The 17,963-nt window shown below is 30.6% G+C and overlaps 2 long non-coding RNA genes across 2 annotated transcripts; one reads left to right on the top strand and one right to left on the bottom strand.

Annotated features, from left to right (window-relative positions):
• The first annotated feature begins 1,547 nt into the window (after positions 1-1,547).
• On the top strand, positions 1,548-2,868 carry LOC143604163 (uncharacterized). The gene is made up of 2 exons (XR_013148233.1): positions 1,548-2,391; positions 2,659-2,868. It is a non-coding gene; the product is annotated as an uncharacterized LOC143604163 (long non-coding RNA).
• Positions 2,869-11,730: 8,862 nt separating this feature from the next.
• LOC143604162 (uncharacterized) lies at positions 11,731-12,575 on the bottom strand. Its single transcript, XR_013148232.1, has 3 exons — positions 12,078-12,575; positions 11,938-12,011; positions 11,731-11,849 (listed from the first exon to the last, which is right to left on the bottom strand). It is a non-coding gene; the product is annotated as an uncharacterized LOC143604162 (long non-coding RNA).
• Between the last annotated feature and the right edge of the window lie 5,388 nt (positions 12,576-17,963).

The following is a 17,963-nucleotide window of genomic DNA, read 5'->3' as shown; positions in this document are numbered from 1 at the left end:
GCTGAGTAGTCTAAGGCTTGTCTTTTGATACACTTACTTTTTTATTACAGAGACTCTCATATGTCATAATTGCTCACTAGGTAATAAGATATTTCCAGTTCTTAATTCTATTTTATCTTAACTAATTGGGGGAAACTGCAGTTTCATTAATGCGTAATCAATTCCATGTTACTATCATCTTGATTATTCACGTCGCATAGTTAAATACGAACTCGTATAAGCAATCACCAATATTTGGTTTTCAAAAATTAAAATGTAGTTATTGGAGTTGATTAAATGGATATATAACTGAATTTAGAGAACCGTTTAGATCTCACAAAAGCAAGAGAGAGAGAGAGATCACTAGCGTAACTAAAAAGAGAAGAAAAAAGGTGGCGAACGGTATTGTGTTGCTGCTTTTTTGGGTGACGAAAGGTGGGGTCTGTAGTGTTGGTTCGCGGTGGCAGTACCGTGGAGCAAATAAGGCAGTGCGCAACGGGTTCAATTCGAGCATAAAGTTATTGACAACGGCTGTACTCGATGGTGATAAGGGATCCGAGGACTGAAACAATGAAGGATTAAAAGCGATCAGTCAGGGATTAAGCTGCCTGCATCTGTTACGGTTCGCGACAGTAGTGGTCGTTTAGACTTAAAACGAACTCGGACAAGCGTGTGGAAAGTTAGCGAAATGTGTAAGCACGTAAGGTGAGTTCATTAGCCCTCTTTTAATCTTTTTTTTTTGTTTAGTTCTCATTGTTATGATTTTGACTAAGTTGTTTTTATTAATGGTTTTTCTGAGTTATTGAGTTCATATAGATGCTTCAGAAGGCAAGAATCATTAATCATACACTCTAATGAGGTCAATTGAGCCATTGAATGTTTTTTAACAGTTGATAATAATACTTGATCAATACATTTTATCTTATGCATGTTTATTAATTATTATTAGGTTGATCATTACTTTGGATGGATAGATGCTATTCATCCTGTTGGATTTTGCGGTCAAAGAAATGAAATAAAATCTCTTTATTCAGTATTAATTCTCAACTCATGAACCATTAGTGTGGCAAGGCATCAAACATCTCTTAAATGTCAATGGTAAGCTTACATTCAAATTCTAAAATTGATAAAATATGTCTCCATTTTTATTAGTTCGTTAACCATGTTAAGTAGTTCATGTGAATTTAATAAACATATTTTTTTTTGTTATGTTTTAATTTTTATTATGGAAGGACACTTTAGGAGAGTCACAAGTATTTCATGGAGTGAAACACCATCATTAACTTATATATGTAATTATCTTTTTTTGAAAGATAACTTATTTGTTTTAATGATAATGAGCAATTATGTAACTGAACTTGAAATCTTTCTTCAAAATGGAATCGTTGCATTTTTCAAAATGACAACTTTCAAACAGTCAGGGCTAGAACTGAGATTTTTCAAAATTTGAACATACCAAGGGGTCTTCTGATGTAGGAATGCATTATTAACTTCAATAATATTACGTTTAATTTATTTTCAGATTTCACTAAATAGTCACATGAGGCATGATACAATCATTCATGACTAGCAATTTCAATCCTTCCATTGCCAATATTTACGATATGCTTCATTCACTATTTCAGTTAATTATTCTACGATGATTAGAGGCTGTCTGTTGAGTATTTTTGTAATTAGTAGATAACTATATTAGAATCATGATTGTTGGTTTTAAGAGGCGTGTTATTTCAAGGAAAATAAGTGTAATTTGACTATAATGAATGATAAACTTATTGTAGCTTTGCTATGGTATTTGTTTTGTGGTTCAGAATTAGGCTATGACTTTATCAGTATTAGTGTTTAACTGTTTAGCGCAAAAAAATTTGCTTTCAGTTATTAGCATGTAGTGCCTTGAAGCATATTGAAAAGATTTAGATATTGTAAGACAGTTTATTAATGATTGGAAACATTATGATATAGATCTAACCATCATGAAGAAATGTACGTTATGTAAAGGAATCATATAACCGAATAGCACGAGTTAGGATGGAAGATACTAATGTATGTTTTTTTTATATTTTGCTAATTATTTTGTTTCTGCAACACAAAGGAAATTAACAAGGGTATTGGGGTGGATAATATGCATTACATTATTATGGTCCTTGGAAGGTAATATTTGTATTGTTTTTATATATTTGAACATTAACACTTTTAGGAAACTATGAATTTAAACTTCTGTCTTGCTTTAAGAGTTTAAAGGTTTTTTTTTTCCGGTTTTGGACATAGATAAGGAATTGGGCAGATTGAGGGTACAGTGACAACAAGATGTACCAAAGTTATTCTTGCATCCTACACAACCATGTTGATAATTTTCTTACAAAAATCAAATTACCAAGTGATGTCCCCCCTTCCATAGATGCATTAATGGGTCAGGTAAAAGTTTTTAACCTAATTAGCTTACAGCTAGTGCAAACAGACAAATTTACCCATATACCCTGGTGTGTACCAGTTAGTTATTCAGAATGAAATTGTTGACTTCAATTTTTTTGTGTGGATTTGACTGCAAATTTGACTAACGGGTCAAAACTGTAGTTTAATGGTCAAAAAAGAAGCTTTGACTGTTAAAAGTCAAACGGATCTGATAAATAAATCTTTAAATCATTTGAACTTTAGGTTTAACTAATCTAAATTTTTTCTCAGGTTGGAGGAGGGAATAATGAATACACGGATGCTGATATTGATGGAATTCGTGAAGAATGGTCGACTTTTGTGGCATCCTTTATTTACCGGTGAATGCTCGTATCGATGTTAATTAAATGTTAAACTTTGAAATATTGTGAAGAATGGTCGACTTTTGAATGTTTGTTAGTATGTTGAAATATTATATGAAATGGATTATTTTGCTATATATGAATTTTAACTTTATTATGAGACGCTAATTGTCATTATTTAATGTTGAGATTATAAATCTGTCAAAAACATTCTATTTTATAATACTTGAAACCATGACACGCAAACGCGTGTTGAAAAAAAGATGTCAATAATACTTGTCATAAATGCACGTCATAAAAAGATGACACAAATTTGCGTCATTGACATGGTCTTCCTTGACACGAGATATCGTGTCATCTACCCCTTTAGCGCGTCATTAAAGGACTATTTTCTAGTAGTGTAGCAAAATAATGATATTAGAATAAATTTATGACATATCAAATAGACTATAAATTGCTTAGGTATTAGGTTGTGTGTAGTGGGCAAGAAGTGGAGGGCGATTTTGGCTTGGAACCCCCCCCCCCCCGACGACAAATGGGGCGGGGGACTTTTTGTCGCATGTGCATGTTTGAAGAATATTATTACTCCCTCCGTCCCAATTTAAATGTCCAAGTTTGACTTTTCAAGTCTTTCTTTTGCAACTTTGGCCGTAAATATTTTTGTTCGTGTCATATAATATTTGATGAAAATTATATCAATGTAAAATACATTTAAAACCCAATCCATTCATATATTTTATATCAAGTATTATGTAATACAAACAAAAATATTGTCGGTCAAAGTTAAACAAGAAAGACCGAAAATGTCAAATTATGACATTTAAATTGGGACAGAGGAAGTATTATATTCTTTTGTGTGTGGTGTATATATATATAGAGAGAGAGAGAGAGCTACAACACCATTACACCTCTAAAACAAAACTCACTCTTTACTGACTGGACGTCACATGATGCAAATTGCTTCATTTTGTAGCCCGCTCCACTACATATAGCCTTATAAACATATATAATATATCAGAATTTTTAAAAGATTTCCGTGTCCCGACCAGACGCCCACATTGATCATCCTCAAGCCTCCCCTGAATATAATAAATTAGTCCAAATATCATTATCTTGTTAGTTACATATCGATCATTAGGCTTTGATGGTTGGGGGGCTAATTGATTGATCCATTGGCCCAACTTCACCTGATATTGCCAACGTGATTAGTTTCCACTTGTTTCTCTTGAACACATCACTTAACTTAATCATCACTTAATCATAACTCATCTTGATACTTTTAGTGTATTTGGTTATTTAAGATGATCATGATTTAGTTGAAAAAAAATCATAATAATTATTGATACGAATTAAAAGGTGTAAATACGTGCTATGTTCAACATATATATTGTGACTTTTATACTAAGAATGTTTGATACTAAGAATTATTTACTATTTCAAAGGATTAAGCCCTAGACCATCGCGTGCAACCCCCTTGGCAGAATTTGATAGGAATTTTGTCTAGTAATTGCAGCTAGGGTTTCAGTAACGACCATGATGCAATGGTGAAGAAACATGAAATGAATCCGGGTCGGATCCATGTCGATGTTCCCCGCCCTACCTCCACAAATGGCCAACTTGAATTATTAAATTAGTTGTTTTTGTTTATTTATCGAAGATTCCTAGCTAATTGCAAACTTGGATTTTATATATGTTGTGTTCCATGCTAGCTAGAAAAAGCAAACAGAATCGCGTTCGAAAAAAGAGGCCAGGTTGTTTTGTTCAATTTATTAAAACTTTTATATTTTTCGTAAATGAGCCAAGCAAGAAACAAAGGTTTGCACAATTTGATTCGGCTCGAATAATTAATTTTAATTTATTTTATATATAAATATATATGAACAAATATAAAAAATATAGACAACACACATAAAATCGCATAACTATATAAACAAATATAAAAAATATAGACAACACGCATAAAATCACATAAAATATAGGTATACAATTTTTTCAACCCTTTTGATTTTATCCTATTCTGTCAATTTGATAGTTTGATTCAAGTTTTCAGAATACTAAAATTTTGTTTAAATGTTCGTTATATCTCACTTCAAACTTGTTTTTTCCTAAAAATTTACAGCTTATTATGCATTTGTCTAAAAATTACTAATTTGTTTGTAAAATATATTATTTATAGCCTTCAATTTTTTTCAGTGAAAAAGATATAAATATATAAATAATGTTCGAAATCGGCCGATGTTTGATCGAGATTGAAAAATGCTCAGTTTGATTTTGATTCGTTTCGTTTTTTCTAGGTTCGAATTTCGGTTGTTCGGTTCGGTTGTAAACGAGCCAAACAACGAGCAAGCCTTCGCTCGGTTCAGCTCGTGAACAGCCCTACATATAACCATCCCGGCCTGTAGCAAAACCAGAGATCCCAAACCGTTTCACGGCCCTTCCAAAGAAATTTTCCTTGTTTTAATCATACAACTTTTCTTCGGTACATAATAAAGCGTAATCAAGATGGTTTAATTTGAAAGCTAGTTGATGTGAATGGAAAACTAATTAATCTGGTATATATATTATGCATAAATATGAAAAAGTATGTAAGTACATCTGGAAATAAAGATAAATAAACATGTTCATGAGCTAGATAGAGACTCAGGTGATTCGGAGACGTTGTTATCGGATTTCTTGAGCTCAGAGTCGACCTTGTCTTCCACCTCCTTCCTTATCTTTCCTTGTTCTTGTTTATTTTCTTCAATATCTTCTTCAATCTTTTCCCTCTGCATGCATATATGCCACATTAATTAAACAACTTCAAATCATTTAGAAAGACTAATTAATTAACTAATAAGATTATGATCATATATATATATATATCAACCGACGTACGTACGTCTTGTAGAGTATGGGTAGGTGGCTGCTTAAGACCATGAACGGCAGCGCGGTTGGGAGTCTTTCCTGCAAACAGTCGGCTCCATCTTACGTGGCGGAGAGCTACTGCTGTTATCCTCATCATCCTTAATTATTTTACAAATACTAATAATGTTGTGGCTGTTCATGTTTTTATCTCATCTGGTGATCGATAAAGTGATGATGATGATGATGATGAGTAAGGGTTCGATCTCCAGATGGCCAGCATGCAATGCTACCACGTGGACACGTGTCCACGCATGCATAACCTAACCTGTACAGTGTACCTTATCATTATCCATTAATCAACTATCAAAAATAAATTTTATATATATATATATATATATATATTGTAATGCGACATATATCTATGTGGTCTTGAAGAATGGAAGCTAACAAAGAGAAAAGAGAGCAACAGGAGAAGAATAATAATAATAGTGATGTTAAGATGAAGAATAATATTATTAAGAAAGATGATGATCATGATCATGTGATGATGGAGAAGGTGATACGAGAAAGTATCATTGGTGATGATAGTAATAATAATAAGGCAACTCATCCTAACGATATTCTAGTCTACTCTCGTTCCGTTGACAAAGTTGATTCGTCTCTCGAGTGACTTGACTAAGACTTTACTTGTATTGTAAATTTTGGTTTCGTGCAAATAAAAAGGACAGCCGTACTTTACGTACATGCGTTCCACTTCAATTAAATCGACTTAATTCACATGACCTAATTCTAATTTGCTTCATAAAATAACTTGAAGTGGTTGTGGTTGATCTTTATGTATCTTTAGGGCAGTTAGATCGATAGTCATAAGTTTCAATCTTCTTTCTTTAATAGTTATTACTTATATAAGCTTAAAAAAGCTAGCGTAATTATTCTCTAGTCATAAGTTAATTTCACGCGTTGCAACTTCACGGATTAACTAGTTGACATAGATTAACTAGTTGACATATGTACATAGCCAACAAGCTAATTATAACGTATCTTCCATTCTACTATAGTTGCAAAAGAAGCTAAATAACGTATATATCTTCTATTATGCTATACTTGCAAAATATTAGGTTTCTAAGATTACATAAATATAGAACAAATATTTCTTGTCATGTAGTTCAAGTGACACACCCGGTGCTAAGTAACAACTTGTTGCACAAAGAGTACTGGATAGCTCGAATTAACTTTGACCCGTATAAATGATTCGTTTATAATTTGTAAGATGCATTTCTTTTAATAATTCTGATTCATACAATTTCTTAACAATTTGATTCATAATACTGAAAATATTCTAACCTACGAGTTATCCAAAATATATATATATATATAAAATATCAACCAATTATCTGAAATCCCAATTTCCGATAATGCCCTTATAACTTCAGTTACTTTTAACACTTGTTCGTATGTCAAAATCGAGACCAAAAAGTGTTCTATCAATTTGTAACTTCAAATTATTCTGGATTTGCAAATACTCATCAATGGAAAATCCTAGAATCAGTTTGTAACATTCATATTAACCAATTAGTATGATAATTAGTTCGACCACGTCAACTTATTCAACTGTATCATACACAGGGTGCATAAAATATTTTATACTAAACACAAACTTTTGTAAATCGTCATAAAACTTAATGAAATAATCATCTTCTAAAGAGGGTTTATATAGTATATATAGATATCTAATTATCTATATAATTGCCTACCATAAAATCCTACGTGTCACTCTCAGGTTGTTCCCCCATTCTCTAAAGCCACCAGATTGCTTGATTTCTAAATGGAGGCTTTTCATGCATTTAACCCGAAATCGTGGGTATGGGTCTCACCAAACCCGGATAGTATATTTAAAGGTTATAACATCTCATATATTTATGAAACTGTTTCATAATCAAACAATAATTTTTGCAGGTCATGGGTCTCACCAAACCCAGATAACTCCTAAACGGGTTATAACATCTCATTTATTTGTGAAATAACCTCTTAACCATTAAAGAATAATTTTCATGGGTTATGGGTCTTACCAAACCCTAATAACCCTCAAATAGGTTATAAGATCTCATTTATTGGTAAACACTTTCGTCATTAAACCCTAATTTAATCTATCTCTTTTACATGTTCTCTGTTGCTGTTCATCTTCATCGCCGGTTAACTTCCGATACTACCCACCATTGTCAACAACATTAAAGCCCCCTTTTTCATTAGACAAATATTTGTGTTCATGTTTGTTCATTTAAAAAATCAACATGCTCGTGTCCGTTTATGTTTGTTCGTTATAAATCTAAAAACCTACACATCTCAATTGAGAAAACTTAACCGCTAAAAAATATAATAACAAACTAATATATATGTATTAAATTAAAACAAAACTACGTTAAATAAAATATATCATCATAATATCAAAACGACTAAAACGAAAACTTAAATAAACCCCCGTAACACGTGAGGATTAAACTAGTAGATATATATAGACGTATAATAGACAAGTTACTTCTACCAAACACATAAAATCTTTTTAACACGTCTTAAAATTTAATGAAAATTTTCATCTTCTAAAGAGATGGTTATATAGACTAGAGACATAATATATTAAATTATATAATTGTAGTGTGAAATTTTCGGGTGTGCTATTTTATATACAACCAAACTAAGAGTAATATATTTTGTACTTTGTAACATGTAAATAACATAAAATTAGTAAGGAACAAGTTTATATGTATCCTATACACATTGAAAATATTATATATACCCAATCAAAATATATCATAAAGACTCAACTTTAATTCCTTTAATGGTATATATGATGTTACGAATATATTTTATATTTTTAGTGTTTGTAAGGTATATATGAAATTGTTTTGCATTGCTTAAGAGTAAATACATAAATACAACAACTCCATGTTTTGTCAATTGAGATTTTGCACGGATCTCTAGAAAGTCCGATTAAAAAATAAATACATATTGTTTTACATAAATGATAAAGTAAAAACTAAGACACCAATTTGTAGACCCTCAAGGTTCAAAAAGAGAAAATATAACCAAATAAAAGAAACCTTTTTTTTTACTTATATATGTTTAACTTTGCACTTCAAAGAATTTAAAACCACATCGTACTTATAGGAGGCAAACAACATAACATTAGCGACTACTTCACCAGGTAATGTGTGAGAAGAACAATTTAAAGGGTTGCTCTTTAAATAGTGAATCCTGATAATAATAATTCTTACTTTTTAAACTGGTCGTCTTTGACGGTTGATTCCTTTTCTAACTCACAACTCACACATGTCGATTTCAATTAAGTCAATTTCTTACTCCAATCGGTTCTTAGCGGAAAAGACTAAATATGTGACAAACCCTAAACGTAAATGACGAATCCTGTAATTAAATTAAGATTAAGATTAAAGACGATATGTGTAAATTTTACATAAGTTAAGGACGAAAGTGTAATTTAGTCAAAAGCAAAAGTATATATATATATATATATATATATATATATATATATATATATATATATATATATAATTAGCTTATATCCTGTGTTACACACGGGTTGAAAAAATTATATTTTAAGTATATTCATAGTATGATGTATATAACTTATAATTATATTTCTTTATAAGAAATATGTGATCTTGCAGCACATATTTCTACATATATTTCTTTATTTGCTATTTAAATAGGTATGTTTCACAATTTGACAAACATTTAAAATAAAGATTAATCCACTAAACAAATTATAGTATTATTAAATATATTATTTTAGGTATGTATCAAAAAAAGCAAGAAGTAGGTGTCTTTGTAAGAGTGTTGCATATTTGTTTGATGAAAAGTTTGAAAATATGTATATGTATATGTATCAATAGTTGACTACACACTCAAATTTTGAAAAGACAAAAAAGTAAAAAGTTAGATTTTTACAGATTTTTTGTCCTCTATATATTAGATCAAAGAAGTAATTTTAAGTAAGACTGAAAGATGAAGAAAATGTGAAACCTCTTGGATAGAAACTTTAATACCACTTTGATGCAAAGTCTTGAAATATACAAAATTTGACTTTTAGTATGGAAATGATATATAAGTTAAAAGCTTCTAATCGATTTCAAAATTTGTACAAAGTTTTAAAAAGTTGAAACGTTTTTGTTGTTATATAGTAGTTTTGTCATGTGATACACAAGTTGATAAAACAATTTGTAAAACATTTTACAAAACAATAATCAATATACTTACATATACATGAAGTTTACAAATATTTGATTACTTTTCAACATATAGCACTTATCCCAAAAGACAAAGCATTCACCTACAAATAATATTTAATTATAATAAGAATGAAAAACCTTTGTGAGCAACAATAATTAAATATAACAGACTTGACCATTCGACTCCGGAATTGGTCCATTCGACTTGGTGGCGGGCCAGACTTGACCATTCTGTTTTAACCATCATGCTTTGACCAGCACAAAAAAATAAATTTCTGACCTGAACTCGAGTCACCAAAGCAAACCCGCCAGACCTATCAAAGTAGTATACATGATTAAAATAATTACCAGACCATCTATGTTTGACATCTAAATCCCCAAAACACATATAATCAATCAGTATACATTATCAAAAAAGAAAAAGAAAGAGAAAAAAGAAATATCCATCAAACATAATAATATATAACACAAGCTACAACAAAAAAGAGTGAAACATGTGAGGAGAGGACCGAAGTACTGAACATATGAGGATCAAAATGAAGTCTTACGTGCATTCAATTTGAGTTTATAATTGCAGACGGGTTAGAAAATGAGCATATATTATTTGCAACAGGTGTATTCTCATATGTTGTTTACTCTTCTTGTCTTTAACAAACGATGCCACCCTTCTGAATATATATTCAATAAAACAAAGAATCAATATAATTTCCATTTCCATTTGTTCTATAATGCATGATCACGCTATTGAATGATAAAATTTAAAGATCACCAAATAAAGAAACCACAATAGTAGAATGTACCAATAAAGAATCATCATCAATGTTGTTAACTAAATATTAACTGTTTTAATGACAAAAACCAAGATGCAACCCTTCTGTAACCCATTCTTTGTGACATGTAACAAAAATTCATCTTAACACCAAATCAGTTTTCCCACTTTAATTCTTGCCCCGCATGTATTTCGTAACAAAAACCAAGATTTTCGCCCTTACTAATGCCTTTTGACTCTTATCTAAATCAAACTATCAATTTGTGAATCTTACTGAACACAAACCTTTGAATCTTAACCTACAAATTCCAAATTCCCCAATTGTCCCCTTCGTTGAATTAAACAAAATCTGATCAACTCATACCGAACTTTATTTATAGAGCTCGAGTTCAGCTCGTGATTAATTTTCAAAATCGAGACTGGCTCATTTATTGTTTAGTTATTAATTATTTAATATGCATTTTAGAAAACTATCATCATTTATACATAAAATAATCTCTTAAGAACATATCTACCATTTCCATCCGACCAAATGCAAGTGACCAGGATTCTACATGAACCAGTTTGACTGTCTACAAATAATTAACAAACACATAAAAGCCTGCACAATTATTAAAAATAATACAAATACAAAATATATGATAAAATTATATAATACCAACCATGCTTGCTCCATTACACCGCCTACATGTATCGGCCTGTGTTCCAAGAATAAACACCACTTTCACATGTCAATAGTCACAATAAGATTAATGAAAACATGATTCAGAAAAAGAAAATAAAATTTAAAGCGGAGGCAAGATAATGGTAACTTCGAATTAATTAGATATGCAGATGAATAGTCCTCTTCTCTAAGTAGCATGCATAATATCCGCATCAGAAATCTCTATATCAAAATGTATTTAATCATCTGCGTGAACATCAACCAGTTTCTCATCCAATTATGTACCTGTTTAGATTTAACCCGGTTTCAGTTAAGTGTATGCAGCAAATTATAGAATGACAAAAGTACCCCTTACATCAATATTACAATAAAAAACATAAATAATAGAAAAATTAATATAAATATTAGTTTACACTTCAGTTTATATGTTAACTTATTACAACCAATAGTCTAATGCAACAGAAAACCGAACCGACTAAGAAAAGAAATATAGTTTAAAAACATGATATTGTGACCACTTACCGGCAAGCGACATAAACACAAGCAGCTGCAACTTGGTTTGTTCTACATCCTCTTGTAAACCCACGCTCAACTGCCATCTACAACTATAAACAAATTAAAAACTACCACAATCTAAATAAGCATATAGCATATGTAAGTCAATAATATAAAGAAATAAAAACAAACCCGATAATATCTAGTAGCATGATCAACATCACTCATCCCACAGTTATTTATCAGGTCATAAATTACAACATTCCCTGCAATACAAGATAAAATTGTTATACACAACGGCAACGACAACGACAAACATAAACACAATGTACCTTTATTTAAGGTCCTTTCGAGTGACTCAGTAGAAGCATGTGCTTATCTAACAACATTGCCTGAAGCACGAGCCTGCATTTATATATTCATTAGATATACCACCAAAATAAAAAGTAAAAACAAAGTATGTTCTAAACCCACGGACATTCCCAGCAGAATCTTTAAAAAATTCGGTATCTTCTGTGAAAACATATTACTTTTCCACACTCAACACAGCATCTGATGAAATGAAAGTAAAAAAATGAAATCATCACTTAAAATGAAAAATATACTGGGAATGGAATACTTACACGCTACCGGTTTGAGGATCGAAATGTGTCTGAGGCCACCTAAACCCTAATTAACATCAGAAATTGCAATTAAAAATAACATTGCTTACCTTCAACACAAGTATAATCGAAATATTATGTACAAATTCAGATTGTGGGTAAACAAAACCATAAATTACCTGCAAATAGTTTTTGTCTTCTGACATATTTGAACCCTAGACATTTGAAACAAACTGCAGAATAATGGAGAGAGAAAATAAACACGGGATGTCAAATCCGGCAGCGACGCAATGAGGTTGTCGGGTCTGAAATCTGATTTTTAACTATACCCGGTTAAGGGTAGAAGAATAGGAGGAGATGAAGAAGAAGATTGAGATAGAAGTTGTGTTTGAAGCAAGTGAGAGACTCGATACATTGCATTGGAGAAAGTAATCATATCTGAATTTCATTTGAAATTTGAAATAGAGAGAGAAAGAAAAGAGAGAGCTTTATCATAAATCTTCTTCAGGAAGATTCAAGGGAAATGGGAGACGTGGACTTACATATGATGAACACGATAATAAATAAAACCAGGTGATGACACGTGTCCCAAATGCATATGGTGGTGACACGTGTTAGAACCTGTTTTCTTTTATTATATACAGAGATAAAGATGGGCAGGGTAATAAAATGAGAAGTGTGAAAAGCCATAAATAATTGGCATGTGTTAAGTGGGGACCAAAAGAAAAAGGGAATAGAGGTAATTGTACACATTTTCTCTCTCCACATGCAAGACACATGTTAATACCTCCATCATTTTAGAACGTCTATAACTTTTTCGTTTGATATTTTTTTTAAAAAAAATTTCATCATAATAACAAGCGTTTTTTATCTTTAATATGAGTATGCTTTTTGTTATATAAACTTTAAAAAAAAATTTACGTTGTTGTGTCTTTTCGTACACCATTGTGTCTTTTCGCCCACCATTGTGTCTTTTCGCTTATCATTGTGTCTTTTTTCGTCATTGTGTCTTTTCGCACACCATTGTGTCTTTTCGCTTATCAATGTGTTATTTTTCGTCATTGCGTCTTTTTCGCACACCATTGTGTCTTTTCGCTTATCATTGTGTCTTTTTTCGTCATTGTGTCTTTTCGCACATCATTGTGTCTTTTCGCACATCATTGTGTCTTTTTGCACGCCATTATGTCTTTTCGCACACCATTGTCACACCCCAACCTACGGCCGAAATGCCGGGGCGCAAACTGATTGTCACAGCTTTCAATGTTACTATCATGCACAATATAAGTTTCAATATCTATTTAATAATCTATCTATCTATCTATTCTAATAAAAGCTTACCATTTTTGCCACTTGTCAATACCATAGCTCTCCTCACCTTTTTTTCAACCAGCTTTCATATATGGTCAATATCTTCTAAGTCATTTCAGTATATGAAATTAAAATTATAGGTTTATTCCAATTAAATCCATTACTACATGTTATAAGTATTCTCCATATGGATTGACAATAGACGATTAGTGAATTTTGAAGTGTTAATTAAAGCGTTTATTATGGTTTATATTCAAAATAATAAACAATAAGCATTCGATTCATAATATATGGAATGAGAACAATCGACTTGGACTAAATCCTGATAACGTCAGCGGCTAAGGCTTAACCTTTAATACCTAAAAATACATATGATTTTAAAACTAAAAGTTTTCGGGTTGAACCAAAATCTAGAATTCGGACCCAAGTACCAACCCGAATTACTTCGGTTCAGGTTAGTATTTTCTTGGGTTCGAGTTTCTTGAGTCGGGTTATAAGTTTGGGTTCAGGTACGGGTTTTGTTGATTGGGTTTCATGTAACGGGTAAAAGTGACAGCCCTACTTTCAACGATTATAAATAAGAATTACTACCTTCACTTTATGCAACTTTAAATCTTCTAATATTATTCTAACTCAGAATAATCACTATTATTTGAACATGGTTTTAATTTTAGTATGTATTTTTCATTTTCCTGGCAATTACATTCATATGAAATAAAAAATCATTTTGTTTTTTTTTAATTTTCGGTTTTTATGTTGCTTAATTATACAATTTTTAATTATAAAATATAAAGTCAATTAAAAACTTGTCATACACAGAATATTAATTAATGACAACAAATTTATCATGATCATTCAATTTCAAATTGTAAAAATTTTAAGGATGATTAAATCATCAAAGTTCAGGTATATGGTTTTTGGGATAATCATGTTTTTTTTATAAACATGAGCAGATGTTTTCAAATGACATCATATTAATTGATTAAAAGCTATGATACTTTATGTGTAAGAATATTTTGTTTATTAGTACCATGGATATATATTATCATTTATCTAGAGTTGTTATATACTTAGAGAACTTTTTTTATCACACGGACAACTATATATGGCTATATCAAGAGTTATAAACAGGCCTATATGTTACTTTATTAAGAGTTACAAGCAGACATGAACTAAAGATTTTGATTTTTGATAAACAGTGTATACCTGCTAATACAATCACAAATGTAGTGTAAAAGGAAGTTTTTACCTATTTGTAACATATTTGTGTAATCTTAGTCATGTGATTTCTGTAATTTTAATTTAATTGTAATTGTATTAACAATATATGATCAATTTGTTGACCGTATTTCACTTAATGGTCAAAGTTTAATTTTTCAACAATTACCCGTGTAATACACGAGCCTCAAACTAGTTTCAAATAATTCAAGTACATCAAATTTATAAATAAACAATTACATTAAACATCCAAAATTAAGTTCTTGTATCTTTTCTCTAACATACATCCTAAGTTGCTTCAAACAATCTTGACAATCACGTCACACGATAACCTGCATATGCGTTGAAAATAATATAGTTTGTCAACACAAGGTTGAGTGAGCAACACGCCCGTTTAAATGTACATATAGTATATAACAAAAATATGTAGTTGCAACAAGTCATATGAGAATAACAAATTAACCAAATGAGCAAGTATAACTGAGATGTCGAGAAGCACAAAGGCTAACGACTGGCGTATGATCATACTAGACTGAGATTATGTTGGACCTCTCCGAATGCGGAAGCATACAAAGCAAATAAGCACATAAACAAGTAATGTATAAGTTGTTAACACATAAGACAAAGTTGCAGTTTTGTGTATAAGTATATTTACGCATATGTCCCCAAAACATTGAAAGCGGTAAAATAGGGTAATGTGGTACTCACCTCAACAGACGAGAAAACAGGAAAACAATATAATAAGATTGTGGATGATGGTCAAGTTCTTCGAGAAATACTGACGAGATGTCCTAGTAGCGAATAATTGCGGAAACTAATATAAATAAGTGACTAGATAAAGATTCGGAAATTTTAATTATCAAGTATAATCATACAAAAGCTATTTATTATTTTTTTATTTCTTTGAATTACAGCTTTTATTTATCAAGATTATAATATAGTGTTATATAAAATAGATAAAGATACTTAATTACATATTTATAAAGTTTTCATAGTCTATATAAAGAGATTCGTTTTAAATGTTTATTTTAAACTAATAATACGTTTTTTATAAAGCTTTATTTTATATTAATATTGTAAATAAAAATGATATAAAATACAATCTTTTATAAAATACGTAAGCTCTATTTCTTTTTTTTTAACATGTGAATTAACAAAATTATATTATGTATTCTAAACTAAAACCTCATTAAATATTGTATTTATGGTTTTTAACCAAAATTCGAAAAATAGCTAGTAACGGTGTCGGCTTTGTAAAAGAAATAATAATGATTTACTTATTGTTTACTAACATATATATTTTAAATAATTTAAAATAGCAAAATTTGCCAAAAATAAACAAAAGGGGTGTGGCTGGGGTTGGCACTCCACACCCATGGAACAAACCAACTGTGGTAGCCTGCCCACTGGTTATAACTTACAAAAGCTTTTCTATAAACAAACAGGGAAACGACCAGACTTCAATATAAAACCCTAACAACATCAATCGGTTAATCCTATTGATGTTGGTTTGATTATTGTTAGGGTTTTCATTAGAGGTATAGCGACGAACATGTTACAGTAATCAATTACCTCAATTAATGATCGAAGATATGCTAATTACGATGAACACGACGCCGGCCAACTGGGTTAAAGAATGGGCTGAAGAACGACGATGTTGATTCAATTAAATAAGAGGGTTATGACGGCTAGAGGGTTGTTATCATTACTGCAAGGTTAATTGAGTTTTTATACACAATAACTTGATTAACAAGCTCGAATTAAGGCCGGCTCAAACGAAATAGGTAAAACGAATCAACGAGATTGAGTTAACACAATTAGCTTGTCGGTTAGGCAGCATATGGTAAGAATAACAATATCATTGATTTAATTTCTATAAAAGTGGCGAGGATTATGGTGCAAGATATAATCTGGTTAACTGGGTTCGTTCAACGGGTCAACAGGAACGGGTTTGGGTCTTGGGAATGGGTTAACGGGTTAGAATGATAAGAATGGTAATATTTGCAACCTAGTCCTTAGGGTTTAAGGATGAAAGTGTAAAGAGATAAAAGTTTAAGTTTGGACTAAAATTGTAATATATTTAAAGTTATATATATATATATATATATATATATATATATATATATTAAATAAACAATTATAATAATTAAATATCTCGATAAACTTATCAAAAATAACCCGAACATTGAAACGGGTCGGGTAATGATTAATGCATATTATGGAAAACCGAGTTGTTACAACCATTGTGTTTTTTTCCGTCATTATGTCTTTTCGGATACCATTGTGTCTTTTCGCACACCATTGTGTTTTTTCTCTTATCATTGTGTTTTTTTTCGTCATTGTGTCTTTTCGCACACCATTGTGTCTTTTCGCTTCTCATTGTGTATTTTTTCGTCATTGTGTTTTTTCGTCATTGTTTCTTTCAACTCGTCATTATGTTTTTTTAAATACTAATACCACCGTTGTGTAATAATAATATGTAAAAATATTGATAAAATAACAAATTATCTAATACATAAAACACAATGATTAATACATGTTGTTACATAAAAACTTGAAACGTAAAACACAATGGTGAATACGTATAACACAATGACCTAAAACGTAAGACACAATGGTGAATACGTATAACACAATGACCTAAAACGTAAGACACAATGGTGAATATATATATATAACACAATAACTTAAAACGTAAAACACAATGGAAACAACATATTACACAATGACTTGAACGTAATATACAATGAACGCAATACTATTTTTTTCAAATTAAATGAATCTGTCATGTGTCAATCCGAATAAGAGACAATGAACGTATTATACAATGACTAAAAGTTAATGACGAACAAAACGACACAATGACGTAATCTTTGTTTTAGTTTTTGTCTTTAATATGAGTACCAATTGAAAAATATAATGATCAAAATCTATAATACAATTCATATGAAAACTCAACTAAAAGACACAATAAACAAAAAAAAACACAATTAAAAAAACTCATTAATTTTTTTTATTTTTATATAATAATATGATACTCATATTAAATATAAAAAAAGCTTATTATTATGGTGAATTTTTTTTAAAAAA

Source organism: Bidens hawaiensis, unplaced genomic scaffold (assembly GCF_021521415.1).
Source record: "Bidens hawaiensis isolate Kalapana, Puna unplaced genomic scaffold, B.hawaiensis_p1.1 tig00064072_1, whole genome shotgun sequence".
Lineage (NCBI taxonomy): Eukaryota > Viridiplantae > Streptophyta > Magnoliopsida > Asterales > Asteraceae > Bidens > Bidens hawaiensis.
This window is presented reverse-complemented; position numbering and strand designations above follow the sequence as displayed.